Genomic DNA, 15,000 nt, shown 5'->3' with positions numbered 1-15,000 from the left:
TGTGATTTACCAAATGGCACATGTGCCATAGGTTCGCCACCACTGCCCTAGATCATTTCAGACAAATGCCCGTCCTATACCAGAGCTCCCCAACCTTTCTGGGTTGGCAGCCCAGAGGGAAAGGGAGGAGCAGGGAAATGTGCAAGTGCGCGTAGGTATGGGCAAACAAGTGCGTGCATGTCACCTGTGTGACACTGGCAGCAGCCCTAGCGCTCCCACACTCGCCAACCATTCCTGCAGTTTGGTGACTCTCTCTCCAGTGGTGTCTTCTGGGATGAGAAGGCCGATCCAATTCCATCCAAAATGTTTCAAGAGCTGAATAATCCCAACATAGTGAAGGTTTTCATTAGGAGTCATCCAGAAGAAAGAAGGAAACTGCATTTTATCACTCAATGCAAGGTCAAAAGAGCCATAACTGAGCTACAAAGAGTGAATAATAATGATGTACTTTTACACTAAGTATTGCTTCTGCAGACACATCCAAAAATGGAAGTAAGTACATTTCTTTTGGATACTGTTTTTCCATAGAAAATCTTGATGGGAAAGACAAATACTAAACATGGGGCTCAACAAATCTTTCCTCAGAGCTTTTGCAACCAGACCATCATTAGCATTCCATTCAACACTTTTTAGACAAAAATCATCTCAGTTTTTGATTGTGCTAACCAGAAATAGAGAGGAGAGAGGAATGAGTAACAAGAGAGGAGCCTTATTCATTAAGGACCTGACAGTATCTGAGAGTATTCATCTGGCATTTTATATTATAAGGCTAAGATAACTAGTGCTTTACTGATAAATGTATTTAACATTGTTGTGGCATTTACAGAAAGAGGAGAAAGTCAAAGAAGTTGAGGCACACCCAGAAGATGGAGAGACAACATCAGACACATTATTACAGCATCAATTGGCAATGGTTGAGTCCACCAGAAGTGCAAGAACCAGAATTTTGTATCTCTCTCAACACCCGAAGAAGAAGAAGAAGAAGAAGAAGAAGAAGAAGAAGAAGAAGAAGAAGAAGAAGAAGAAGAAGAAGAAGAAGAAGAAGAAGAAGAAGAAGACACAGAAACAATGATACCTACACCATTTCTTATAAACAAAACATGATGTTTGTGCTTATTTAGAATTACTGTGGTTGTAATATTAATTGATACATTACATTTCTCTGGAAAAATAAATGAATAAATAAAAACTACCCAAAATCAGTTCCCCAATATTGCAACTGATTTTGAGGGGTTCTCTCCACTTTTAACCACCACTCTTTCCTTTCTTGTGCATTTATGTGAGCCCGGATACCTACCTGTGGAATTTTGTAGACATTTAATATATTGGCCATCTGTATGGTGTTCTGGGAAGGGAGATCACCAATGACAGCCATGATATTTTGCTCCTTTCCCCTCCTGTAATTGAGGGGACAACGGCCTTCAACAAAGAAAAGAGTCAAAAGGTTCGCAGAGGCTTTCAGTGCTTGAAAACCATTGTCATAGACCTTGGAGACCAAGGTGATGTTGGGTAACAAGTTCTCATTTACGTTGATCTCCTGAATGGCAAAACTGAAGGCTAGGATATGCTGTAGGTTTTTAGGCAACGGCCTGCAAGAAGAGTTTCAGTTAGTTCTACAATCTTAGAATGTGACAAGGATTGGATTTAGATAGACTTCTTTGATAGTGCTTTTCTCTTTGCCTAAAATGATGTATTTGTCTGCTTTAATGAGTATTAGAGAAGTGAAGAATGCACCCATATTCTGAAGCATTGTTTTAAAAAGAATAAAACCTTCATTCTTAAATTTCATTAGTTAAGATATTCCAGAGGTGAAGAAAGCATGGAATGAGGAGCTGAGGTAGAATGTCTGAATATCACTTGAGGATCATGTGGGCATCTGTGCATCATACTTTGAGAAATTTAAAACAAGGTTTTAATGCAATTAAAAGGATTATTTCTTATGTGTAGCATAGCAATGAAATTGGAGGGCAGAAACTGATGAATTGTGCCAACTGTTAAGACAATCCAAATACTCAAAATGTACTGTAACATTTGATCACACTCATATATTTAAAAATGACCCTCCTTTCTATGCCTTAAAGTACTAAGAAGACATACTGCATGATAAATAGAAATCTCAAGCAACCATAATCTATTTAAAATAAAAGTCTTGGTATATAGAAGTGTTTGTAAATAAGGAATAAATGATAAATTCCTAATGACATCATTATATATTATGAGAATCATAGATATATATTTATAAATTTTATTAAAATATCATGCTAGATATTTTTGACAGGGGTTCTTTTTCTTTTTACATACAAAATAAAAAAAATAGAGGAACAATATTGTTAAAATTAAACTTAGCAGGTTTTTTCTATGATCAGATTAATTCTTGTGTAGCAACAGCCACATGAAAAAATAGGAATCTACAAGGCTACATTCAACACCTATATTCTAGCACCTGACTAAGAGAGATTTATAAATAAGAATCATGCCTAAAGCAGTTTTGATTCTCATCTACAGTGGAAAAATTTTAATGGGAATCTCTTGAATTCAATCACATTAAAAAAAACTTGAAAGGTTTCTTTCAAATGAGTACTTGCTTTCCACGCAAGGATCCTTCTGGGTGTTCCATAAAGTGGAGTAGAGGCCATTCAGGATATATAGTAGACACAAATTCTCCAATGATTATATCATTGGAGAGGGCAGGGAAATTAAGCTTAAAATGTCTTTTGTCACCACACATGGGGTTAAAGGTCTTGCTGAAAGAAGCCTGGAGGAAAAGGACAGAGAGTAGAAACACATGGCAAAGTATCTGAGTCCTTTTGAATGCCAAAGGAATTTGGCTCCAATCAGACCAGTGCAGGCACATCTTCATCACAGCACTTTGCCTGCAACAATGAAAGAGAATGTCTGTTGGTTTTATGCATAACTAAAGTTGTAGATTACAATAATTATCATCTGAGTGATTCATAATGCAACCTACTGAGCCTCATGAAGTTGTTGTTAATAGTAAAGTTAAACTGTTAAGTGTTTAAGTATTCTGTGCTTTCCCCAAAAAAGAAGTTTAATTAATTAATTCTGACAATTATGAGGTAGGCAAACCCCTTTCCCAAAGCTACTCAACTATTTTTCCAGTTGAAGAAATTGTATGTTCCAAGCCCATCTCTTGGCTATTCCTCATCAAGCAAGCAAGAAATGATCTTGGGATCATAACAGATTTGGGGAACCGAGTCTTGCTTTCCCTATCCAAAGAAAGCAATGCTGGTTAAAAGGAGGAAGAGATAATTTAATAGCCAGATAAATTCTCCCTTCTCCTCTCACAACCTCCTAATTCATAAAAAATACTTATTTCTTCTGCCCATCGCTTTGCTGAAATGGTCATATTGGAAAAAGAAACTCTGTAGTTTTATTAGAACTCTCTTCTAATAAAAGGCCAATTGGATGAACTGTGGAGAATGGAGGCCACTTTTTAGGCAACAGCTACTTAACGCATTAAAATTGGGTGTGGCTGTTCCCTCCCCCTGGACTCCTGGGCAACTTCCTGTCTCCATTTTTTTCCGGTTCATTGCTGAAAGAGACAGATACAGCTGCTGACTACTGCTCTATCATGGTGGCTGAATAGTTGTCTGGAAGGCTTTGATCTTGATGCACTTTGAAAGAGGTGGTGAGTTTTGAGAGAGGGATCTCATGCATCATTGCCTAAAGCAGTGGAAAAGAAGAGGCTTGGTCCTCTATCAAAACTCACCATCCTCTGTGAAGGATGAGGAACGGCAATTCTTCTTTCAGCTTGAAATTAGGTTCACTATGACTAAACCATATTTCTATCGGTCTATAAGGTTGGTCTTATAGTCATTGTTTTTCTAAAAAAAAACCTTCTTAAAATGGCATAGAGATATATTAGGTAGGCACCTTGATTTATATTATTCCAAACTCTTACATTGCTTTAATTGAAAAAAGAAACCCAGAAATTTCAGTGGCTTTAAAAATGGCATATATGTAATAAATCATGCATTAAATACAATAGAAATAAAATAAAATAAACCAGCATAATTTTATCACTCAAAATCTTAGTGACCATGCAGATATATTTGTATAATTTTTTGCGTAGCAGCAAAGTGCTAGTTTGACCACTCCCTTCTCTTAGGAATTAGTTTCCATGAATGAATGAATGAAGTAAAGTATATAGTGGTACCTTGGTACTCAACTGCTTTCAAACTCATCAAATTTGGTAGTCAATACATTTCGACATGAACATTTTGTGCTGGTATTCATTGTTTGTTTGATGTACAAGCTTGAACTTCTTGGCATTGGCTGCCATTATTCCTTATGAGAAAAAATTGTTTGGTACTCGTTGTTTTTAGTCCTCATCATGCTTCCCTGAACAAATTAACAATGACTACTAGGGTACCACTGTATTTGTCAGTTGTTAGTTTGATTTTTTTTTTGAAGAAGTATAAAGAATAATTATCTCTTCTTCTATTCTTTTCATTTTTGGAGAATGCCACTATACTGACACATATTTCCACTTTGTCACTTAAACACTCATTTTGTCTTTAACATGTTAGAATGGAAGATTTCAGCATCTTACCAAAAGATAAATAGAAGCACAGGAGAGATATAAAGATGTTCTACAATTTGGCCACAACTAAATAGCTAATGTCATTGAGGGGTGAAGTGACCTAGCGGTAGAGCTCTCTTCTCATAATCAGGAGGTTGTGGGTTTGATCCTATGTGTAGTGGCAGATATTTCTCTCTCTGGGCACAATGAGTAATTGTCTGCTGTGAACTCTGCATAGATATCAGGAAGAGCATCTGGCCAGTAAACACTTGAGTTCCATTCAGTTACCTCAACTCCACCCTGATGCAAGGGATTGCAAGGTTGTTAAAAGAAAAAAATTAGCTAATGTCATTATATAGAGCAGGGATGTCAAACTGCCGGCCCCTGGGCCAGATGCTATTAAGTCAGGCAATCCTAATTACTTCTGTACTTGAGATTTTCTGCCTGGGTATTTCAACAAAATAGTGATTTGTTATTAGCAATGTCACTAATAAAAGCTATATAGCTTTATATCTTTATAGCTCTTTTTATAATAGAGTGTAGCATTCTGAGGCATTTGCAGTTTTCAAAATTTTGAATCTGATCCCCATCCCGTGAAATTTAAAATACGATATAAAAAGAAAATATGTTGGAAAGAGGACACCAATAAATACATGACTATAAATCATATTAGCATTTTATTGTAATATAATATAAAGAAGATAATATCTTATTTAATAAATAAGATTAGTTGGTGACATCCTAGCCACTATATTTCTGAATGTAGTTTTCAATTTATGGATCAAAGACAAAGACGTCTTCATGAGAAAAAAGAGTGCACATTTTTCCTGGTTATTGCGTGTTTGTGAAGTTTCTTACATTAAGAGCCCTGGTGGCATAGTGTTAGAAGACAGTATTGCATACAAAGTCTGCCTACAGCCTGGAGTTTGATCTTGACGAGGCTCAAGGTTCACTCACCTTTCCAACCTTCTGAGGTTGGTAAATGAGGACCCAGATTATTGGGGGCAATATGCAAGTAATGCTTACCTGGTAACTGTGGAGATAGTGCTGAAATTGCTATGGAGCTGTATACAAGTCTAAATGTTATTGCTTTCAAAAATGGAAGAAGACATCTATTCCTGAATAAAATTCTTTGACCAATCATCTGTTATGTTTTCTTCAGCCAAATTAGGAATTAGGGCAGCATTTACACTGCACTTGAAACCACACTAGTCTTTTTCCTAACTAGCTGTTCTCTGGTATTCAGCTCTGGTCTCAGCATGATAATATAGCACTTGGGCATAAAAATGCAACCTAATAAGCCACCACTTGAGGCCAAGATAGAGAAGACCTCCACAGCCACCATGGATTTCCCCTTAGTGCTTAAGTAGGTGGGCATAAAGGAGACCCAAACACTGCAAAAGACCAGCATGCTGAAGGTGATGAGTTTGGCTTCATTGAAACTGTCGGGCAACTTCCGAGCAAAGAAGGCCACCATGAAGCTGATAAGGGCCAAAAGCCACATGTAGCCCAGCACAACATAAAACATGATCTCTGAGCCTTCGTTGCATTGCACTAAGATCTCATCCAATTGGGAATGCATGTCCAACTCTGGGAAAGGAGGAGAAATGGTCAACCACACAACACAGATGCTTGTTTGAATAAGTGAGCAAAAAACAATGACTGAGACAGACAGCCTTTTCCCTACCCACCACCTCATGCGGTTCCCTGGCTTTGTGGCTATGAAGGCCAGAACCACAGTGATGGTTTTGGCTAACACACAAGATACCGCGATGGAGAAGACAACTCCAAAAATTGCTTGCCGGAGGAGACATGTGACTATCCCTGGGCATCCGATGAAGAAGAAAGAGCAGAGAAAACACAGCAGGAGTGAGAAAAGCAAAGTGCAGGTGATATCCCAATTGTTGGCTTTGACAATGGGAGTGTTTTGGTGGCGGATAAATGTCCCCATCACTACAATTGTGATTACAGCAAAAGAAATAGCAAAGCTAGTCAGGATTTCTCCCAGGGATTCTTTGTAGGATAAGTAGGTGATAATTTTGGGAATGCACTGATGATGCTTCTCATTTGGATATTGTTCTTCTGGGCACCTCTCACATTGCTTGGAATCTAAAAACCATAAATAAGATCTTTAAAAATTCTACACATTGAATTGATATTAGGTTTTAACAATTATTCCTTGCTGAAACAGTTTTTGGAATCTTCACACATAAAAGTATGGTTGTATTCTGAGCAAGTTTCCATATTACCACTTGAATCTGATAAGTAGAATTGGCTTCATATAAAGAAAATAAACCTGTTTCAAAAATTGTGCCTTAGGAAAATCTTTTTAAAAGTTTATTTAATATGCCATGTTTCTTGAAGAAGAGATTACACCCATAAATAAAGAAAAACTTCCATTTAAAAACAGAAGAAAGAAAACAAGGCAGGTGAGAGATCCCAATCAATCTATTCTTGTGTTTAAAATTATATTAAAAAATCCAAACTTGATTAGAGAATAATCAAGAGATATTACCGTAGATCTCTTTTTCTTACCAACCATGGTGGAAATGCTTCCCTCTGAACATTGGACACAGTCATAGCAGCAAACCTGTTTCCCCTCCTTAATTAATTTCCGGTACCCAGGATAGCAACTGTCTACACAGGTGGCAGAAGGTGGTGTCTAATGGGAAAGGGAAGAATAAATAATTAAGAAGAATTATAATCTGGCTTTTACTCAATCAGTCAGCAGTCATTCTCTGTAAATAAATCCTAAAACAGTCATTTTCTTGTAAGTTCTTTAATGCAAAATTTTGAATTCGTAGAACTTATTGCTAGATTCAGTCAGAATAGAGGTAAAAATCTGAACAGTGTTCTAACTGCTATTGAAAATTTGGATAAAAATCCCTTCACAATTCTTACATCATACATAAGAGAATTTGAAATGTCCTGAAGAGGGACATGGAAGAATCTCTCACAATCTCTCTTGATTATGGGGGGCCTCAGGGCTTGGTCCTGTCCCCCCTCCTTTTTAATATCTATATGAAACCACTGGGTGAGTTCATTCGGCGACATGGGGTGAGGTATCATCAGTATGCAGATGATACCCAATTATATATCTCCACCCCGTGTCCTTTCAGTGAAGCAGTCGATGTGATGTGCCGGTACCTGGAAGATATGAGTGTCTGGATGGGGGTGAACAGGTTTAGACTCAACTCTGACAAGACCGAGTGGCTCGGGTCTTGCCCCCCAAGGGTCATCCTGATGGTCCATCATTGGTCCTGGTGGGGGGGTAAACTTACCTCCCTCAGTGCAGGCAAACAACTTGGGTGTCCTCCTGGACTCACAGCTAAATTTGGAACAACATCTATCGGCTGTGGCCAGGGGGACCTTTGGCCAGGTTTGTCTGGTGCACCAGTTGCGGCCTTATTTGGACCGAGAGGCTCTACTCACGGTTACTCATGCCCTTGTCACCTCAAGACTGATTTACTGTAATGCGCTCTACATGGGACTACCCTTGAAGAACATTCGGAGGCTGCAGTTGGTTCAGAATGCAGCCGCGAGAGCGATTGTGGGCGCGCCAAGGTACGCCCACATGTCACCTATCCTCCGTGAGCTGCACTGCCTTCCTGTGGGCCTCCAGACGCAATTCAAGGTGTTGGTTATCACCTTTAAAGCCCTTCATGGCTTAGGACCAGGTTACTTGCAGGACCGCATACTGCCACATATTTCCCAGAGACCGGTGAGGTCCCACAGATTGGGCCTCCTTTAGGTCCCGTCGGTCAGACAATATCGGGCCCTCGGGGAAGGGCCATTTCTGTGGTGGCTCCGACGTGGTGGAATAAACTTCTCCCCGAGATTCAAACTACTCCCACCTTGCCAGCCTTCAAGAAAGCCATTAAAACTCTCCTGTTCTGGCAGGCTTGTGGTTGATGTTCCCGGGGGGGATGGGACACAATTGGGACATGCTGTATGAATGCACTCATTTTTACTGTTATATTTATTGTTTTAATTTTGTACGCCGCCCTAAGTCCCTAGGGATTGGCCGGCATATAATTTTTATTAATAAATAAATAAATAAATAAATAAATAATAAACTTAATGAGCAGTCTTAATTTGACAAATAATAAGAAATAAACTTATATGAGAAATGTTGAATTCCTAAGAATTTTGGTTGGGAGTGATATCCATATTTAGTCTTCCTCACTTCCTTGAGCTGATGGCAAATATATTCCTTCGTAGCATTTGCTGTCCTTTTCCAATTATCTCTGTGTTGCATTGTCATTGGAGAATGGTGCCCTGCTTCTCCATGTATGATAAATGTAGTCACAAATGAAGGCCAATATGTGTGTCCCAGGATAATATTGCAGGATCCAATCTGGGTCGGTCTCTGGGACCCGAGGTTGTATTCCAAGCTTTTGGACTTGTGTCGGAGACCGTCTTCTAGGAACTTCTCTCTAACACAGTATGTGCTGTTCTGTGTGTGGTATTTATAGTGCCTGTGGTAAGTGGCTTTTTAGATGTTGATGGCTGGCTTTTAAGTCATTAGCTTGTGCTGCCCAGCCCTCAACTTTTAAGTACTAGGCTAAATGTAAATCATCACTCCTAATGACTGACCAGGGCATCAGGCTTCAATCACTTCCCTGGCTGTTTTTGTGTCTGCTTGTCCAACAATCTTAATAGTTGAAAATTGAATGTGTATCCTTGTCCATTGCAGTGTGAGGCTACCAATGAGTTTGGGGTTCCTCATCTGATGAATGTCAGGAATTCATGCAGGAGAAAAAGTCCTGCATGAACTAGAACACCATATATTTCATAACTACATATCTAAATTCTGGTGCTGCTATGTGGATGAGATTTTTGTTATCATCAAGAGAAATGCACTTAAAGATTTTTCTGCCATTCTGAACTCCATCTTCCCCAACATACAGTTCACAATGGAGGAAGAAACAGCTAGGCAATTACCATTTGTAAACACAGAAGATGGAAGCCTAGAAACCACAGCTGAATGTCGATGGAGATTCTCAGTCATGCAGGTCATTATTATCGCAAATACCTTTTTATGAGACAATAGGACTCTGTTGTTTTTCTTTGAAGATGTTTTGCTTCTAATCCAAGAAAAGGCAATAGTTGCTTGCATAGCTTTATGGGTTGGATTTTTAACTTTTTATTGGGGAATTTTTATGTATGTATCCAGACTTGGTTTCACTCTTGACCATGCCGATACTTTGGAACTAATAAACATGTTCTTTGAGGAAGTTTCAAGCCTTGGAGTTCTGCTGTATTTGTCCCTGTCTGTCGGAACCATGACAGAATCATTACAGAAACAGTCCTGGGTGAGCTAGAACACCATTCATTTCAGAACTACACACCTAAATTCTGGTGCCGCTATGTGGATGAGATATTTGTCATTGTCAAGAGAAATACACTTACAGATTTTCATACCATACTGAACTCCATCCTCCCTAATATACAGTTCACAATGAAGGGAAAACAACTAGGCATTTGCGATTTTTTGATGTACTTGTAAACACAGAAGATGGAAGCCTAGAAACTAGAGTTAAATGTTTATGGAGATTCTCAGTTATCCAGGTCATGGTTATCCCAAATATGCTTTTATACAAGGCAACTGGACTTTGCTATTTTTCTTTGAAGACATTTCACTTCTCATCCAAGAAGCTTCTTCAGCTCTTGGATGAGAAGTGAAATGTCTTCAAAGAAAAACAAGAAAGTCCAGTTGCTGCATGAAAAAGCAACTTTGGGATACCTAGAAACCACAGTTTATCACAAGGCCACCAACGTTCCACAATTCTGAATTTCAACAGCAACCATCCACTGTCACACAAAAAGAGTTGCATCAGAACACTATATGGCAAGGTGAAAAGTCACTGGAATACCCAGCAAGACAAACAGCTGGAGAGCAGATACCTACATGAACAATTCAAGCAGAATGGGTGCCCACAATCATTTGTCATAAGATGTCTGTGGAACACAGTGGGGAGAGAAGGGAAGGTATAAGACCAACCACATGTAACAGCCTGACATATATCCAAAGCATTTCACAAGCAGTAGAATGCAGCGTCTGAGATGTACAAGGGGGCATTCCCAATGCAGATGCTACCATACGAGAACAAATTATCCAAATCAGGGAAGTAAATGCAGGTGAGGTGAGCGCAAGACTTGGGGCGATGGTCAGCTTTGGTAGATGTCCAATTAATCTCTCCTATTCTGTGATGAGCAATAAAACAGGATAGCACATTAGTTCAATTTTGCCTGTATTTCAAAATGCATAGTATCAGTGCCTGCTGAAAAGCTATTCACTTCTCTAAAGCAGTAAATTTACTATACTTTTCCAAAGCACATCACTTGAAAAAACCACTATATAAAAATGGCCAGCCGCTGTCCCCAGATATTTGAATTGGCTATCAGAAGCAAAAACTCTGAGTGGGAAGAGAAACATGCCCTGCAAAACTCCAGGGATGTGTAGGTTAGGCTGAAGTGGTAAATAGATGTGCTGACCTTTTTCATGCTTTGGTTCTGAATCTGATTCAACCATCGACTAAACAGTCAAATAAACCCATTAGTGGGAAAGTCCTCTGGACCCAGATGGTCCATAACCCCAGCCAGCAAAGCTTTCTTTCCCCACAATCTGAAAGTATAATGTAGAATTGAGAATTGCTTCATTTTTCCAGGATACAAAATTGTTCTAACATCATTAGGAAGATTTCAAATGACCTTGGAACCACTCTGAGTTTACTTGTTTAAAATTACAGAAATTGAGAAAATATCACCATTTTAGTTGGTTTTTTTAAATTCCACCTGCTTAAATTTGGGATTCCATACAATGGCAGTTGTATTAATGGTGAGGTCTTCCTTCTGAGAACTCTGATGTTCAATATGTCCAACTTGGACCTTCTGAAAGGATTGATTGGGGAAAGTAATCAAGTTGATGATATCGTATGCTGCTGCCAGGTTTCCATTCTCATTGAAAGCTATTTCTTCCCCAGCACTATTGTTGAAATGGAGTTTTGTCAGAAATAAACAAAGCTAAAAGATAAGAGAGGTAAGTGAGAAATTAATGCTGATAGGAGGCAATAGGATTTACAGTTCTATGCTGTGATTTACCAAATGGTGCTGAGCTTGATTTTTAATGAACTTCCAAACATCTGAGTTAATAATTTTTTTATGTTCAAAGGCATAATTCTGCTTTGCAGGAATATGTTCATATTTTTTAAGTTTAAGTAATTAATACAGGTTTTGTCAGATAGATTGCTCTTGCAAATTTTGCATTTCATGAGAGATAAAAATTATTGCTAAGAAATATAATAGAAAAACAGAATATTAGAATAATAGAATTGGAAAGGATCTTGGAGGTCTCCTACTCCAATCCCTAGTTCAAGTAGGAAGCCCTAGATCATTTCAGACAAATGTCTGTCCTATACCAGAGCTCCCCATCCTTTCCAGGTTGGCAGCCCAGAGGGAAAGGGAGGAGAAGGGAAATTTTCAAGTGCACATAGGCATGGGCAAACAAGCGTGTGAATGACAGCTGCAGTAGGACCCACATACCTGCGGCCATGCTAATGCATGCCGCCTGCACGCCTGTGCAAGCAGGCTGATAGTCCTGCAAATGGGCTGCTAGTGCCCATGCGCGTGCACAAATGGGTGGCTAACACTTGTATACATGCACAAAAGGCAACTAGCACCTGCGTGACAATGGCAGCAGCCCTAGGGCTCCCACACTCGCCAACCATTCCGGCAGTTTGGTGACTCACAGACCGCAGGCCAGTACCGGGCTATGGACCACAGGTTGGAGACCCCTGCCCTATACCATTTCAGACAAATGGTTGTCTAATATCTTTTTAAAAACCTCCAATGTTGAAGCATCCACAACTTCTGGAAGCAAATCATTTCACTGATTAATTGTTCTAAATGTCAGGAAACTACTCCTTAGTTTTAGGTTGTTTCTCTCCTTGTTTAGTTTCCATCCATTACTTCTTATTCTGCCTTCAGATACTTTGGAGAATAGGTTTGTGGCAGCCCATTATATATAATGGATGTCACCACATTTTTGGGAATTCTGTCCCAGAAAACATGATTAAGAAGTTCCATTGTGGGACTGAAAATATCTACACCAAGCATATCTTAGAGAACGACAAATATTGTCATCCTATCCTACCCCTGTCTCCAACTTTATTCAATTATTATTATTATTATTATTATTATTATTATTATTATTATTATTATTATTATTATTATTATTATTATTATGGATCATCGCACAGTCAGCCAGATGTTCAGACTGGATTTGGCGTTTTGTCTACCTATCGAGTCCTTACCCAGGACCTGGGATAGGCAGATGTGGATGTTTGATGGTATTACAGGTATCGTCGCAGGATGGAAGCAGTTCCTAGTAAGGCCGCCTTTTGCAATTGACTAATAGCGAATTTGTCAATGCCAATGGTGTTCAAGTGGTGCTCCAGTTGTTTTGGGATTGCACCCAAGGCGCCTATTACTATTGGTACTACCCTTGCTTGCTTTGCCACAGTCTTTCTATTTCTATTTGTAGGTCTTTGTATTTTGTTATCTTCTCCAGTTCTTTCTCTTCTATTCTGCTATCTCCAGGCACTGCCACGTCCACTATCCAGACTTTTTTGTCTTTCCTATCGACAATTGTTAAGTCTGGGGTGTTATGTTGCAGGTGCTTGTCTGTTTGAATTCTGAAGTCCCAGAGCAGTTTAATTTTATCATTTTCTATGACTTTCTCTATTTTATGATCCCACCAGTTTTTGCGTACAGGCAAATGATATTTTTTGCAGATCTTCCAATGCACCATTGCTGCTACTTTGTCATGCCGCTGCTTGTAGTCAGTCTGTGCAATCTTCTTGCAACAGCTTACCAGGTGGTCCACTGTTTCTTCAGCTTCTTTGCATAGGCGGCACTTACTGTCTGTTGCTGTCTTCTCATTTTTGACTTTATATGCATTTGTCCTTAAGGCTTGGTCTTGTGCAGCCAGAATTAGTCCCTCTGTCTCTTTCTTCAATTTTCTTGCTCTTAGCCATTGCCAGGTCTTGTTATTATCTGCTTTCCCAGCTATTGTTTTAATGTATTGGCCATGTAGTGCTTTGTCTTCCCATGCCTCTATTCTGTTCTTCATTTGGTCTTTCTTGTAGGCCAGTTTGGTCTCTCCAGTAGTCAGTAAGCCTTCCTGATATACTAATTTCAGTGCATCTTCATCATTGTTCTTCAAATATTCTTCCAAAGCCATTTTTTCTTCTTCAACCATCTGATGTACTTCTAGCATTCCACGCCCACCATTTGTCTTGGTAGATAAAGTCTGTCAATGTCCCTGCGTGGATGAAGGGCATGATTCATTGTCATTATTTTTCTGGTCTTCCTATCCATTGCTTTTAGTTCTGCTTGAGTCCAGTCCACTATTCCAGCTGTGTACCTAATGACTGGAATTGCCCAGGTGTTGATTGCCTTTATGGTATTTCCTCCATTGAATTTGGACTTTAAGATCTTCTTTACTCTCTTGATGTATTCACAGCTAATCTTTTTTTTGACTTCAGTATGCTTGATGTTGTCAGCTTGACGGATACCCAAGAATTTGTAGTAATCTTCCTCATCCTGACTCTTAATGTTATTTTCGTGGGGCATCTTGATTCCTTCAGTTTTCACTACTTTTCCTTCTTTGATAGTAAGTGTGGCACATTTGTCCAAACCAAACTCCATAACAATATCTTGGCTAGTGTTGAGCAGTGATTCTATTTCAGATGATGTTTTTCCATACAGCTTCAGATCATCCATGTAAAGGAGATGGGATAGTCTGGTAGATGTTTTTGATGTTTGATAGCCATGTCCTGAGTTATTTAATATTGTTGACAGAGGAAACAGTGCAATAACAAATAGTAATGGTGACAAAGAATCCCCTTGAAATATTCCTCTCTTGCTATTAACCTCTCCCAGTCTTTCACCATTGATCTGCAACTGTGTCTTCCATTGTGCCATCGATCTTTGCACAAACTTTCTGATGTTTCTACTGACAACTGTTATTTCTAGGCACTTGATTATCCAGTCATGTGGCAGAGAGTCAAATACCTTTTTGTTATAACTGCAGCTGTGCTGTACATTAGTTGGTTTGTTTCTTGCAGTGAATTGGTGCTTATACTTGATATTGCAGTATTTACATCTTTTAATGCTTGTGCTAGCTGTTTCCTTGGAACAAGCTTCTTCTGTTGTTTTTGTGCTGTTCTAGATGCTCAATTATTCTTTGTTTCAATTCTTTAATTTCTTTAGTTAGAGGGTTTTGTTCTTCCTGAGGAAGAGGTGCCTGGTTTCCAAATGAGAACAGTTGTATATCTCTGCTGGATCCCTTCACTGCCAAATCCCCCTGGTTTGCCTGTACATTATGAACTACTTCTGGTAAGGCTTTGATTTCTTTGCCCTGGGTAAATCTTTGCAGTTCGTCCAATTCTGTT

This window comes from Crotalus tigris, unplaced genomic scaffold (assembly GCF_016545835.1).
Source record: "Crotalus tigris isolate CLP2741 ecotype Arizona unplaced genomic scaffold, ASM1654583v1 scf7180000023944.220044, whole genome shotgun sequence".
In the NCBI taxonomy this organism is placed as follows: Eukaryota; Metazoa; Chordata; class Lepidosauria; order Squamata; family Viperidae; genus Crotalus; species Crotalus tigris.
Note: the sequence above shows the minus strand (reverse complement) of the source record.